Genomic DNA, 848 nt, shown 5'->3' on the forward strand with positions numbered 1-848 from the left:
GACTTTTCTATGTATTAAATATGGGTGGCATCACCAGTATCATGAGTATGTGTGACTCACTGACTAAGAAGAGGAGAAAGTCATCATTTGTTTGGTGGAAAACAGCACTTGTTCTCTGTGCTGTGGCGCTCAGCCAGAGTCCCAATTGGTCGGTGTAAAATTTTTAGTAACATGAAAACTGTCCTAGGCCACTGTGGTGCACAGTGCCTTTTGTAAATTGGCCCTAAATGCTGCAAAAGTAAAAGCAAGGCTTATCACTTCAGGATTGATCTTCTAATGTGAATTGATCTTCTAATGTGAAGGAATGGTATTAATTACTTTATTACTGAAATATCAATTTCTTTATCCACAGCCAGCGGCCAATGAGGCCCCAAGGTGGAGGAGCAAATGGAATGAAACTTGGAAGTGAAGATTACACCACAAGCCCCAGGGTGACTACATGGATGTGATCACACCCCCAATATCTGGTTTCTGATGATTTTGGAAAGGAAACAAAATTCTGGAAATCAATGATTCATCATCCATCACCATTCTGTAGTCAACAAATCATCCACTTTTTCCAAACCCAGCTAAAAAGTATTCAGTCTGAGAAGAAACGAATAATTCAAATAGTAGCCATAAATGTAACAATTCAGTTCCCAGAATGATTGTTCGGCAGTTGAAACCAGCTACCCAAGCCCTCTGACTGATCATGTCAGATCACTCCCGTCACTGATCTTGGCTGTGTGAGGTGGTTTATGCCATGTTTCACCGTTATATTATCCACTATAAGACTAGAAATTGAGGTTTTTGTGACGCTTTACAGTTTTTCTGGCTTTCTAAAGAACAAGAATGGTCATCACTCATGC

The sequence above is a fragment of the Branchiostoma floridae genome, chromosome 19, assembly GCF_000003815.2.
Source record: "Branchiostoma floridae strain S238N-H82 chromosome 19, Bfl_VNyyK, whole genome shotgun sequence".
Taxonomy (NCBI): domain Eukaryota; kingdom Metazoa; phylum Chordata; class Leptocardii; order Amphioxiformes; family Branchiostomatidae; genus Branchiostoma; species Branchiostoma floridae.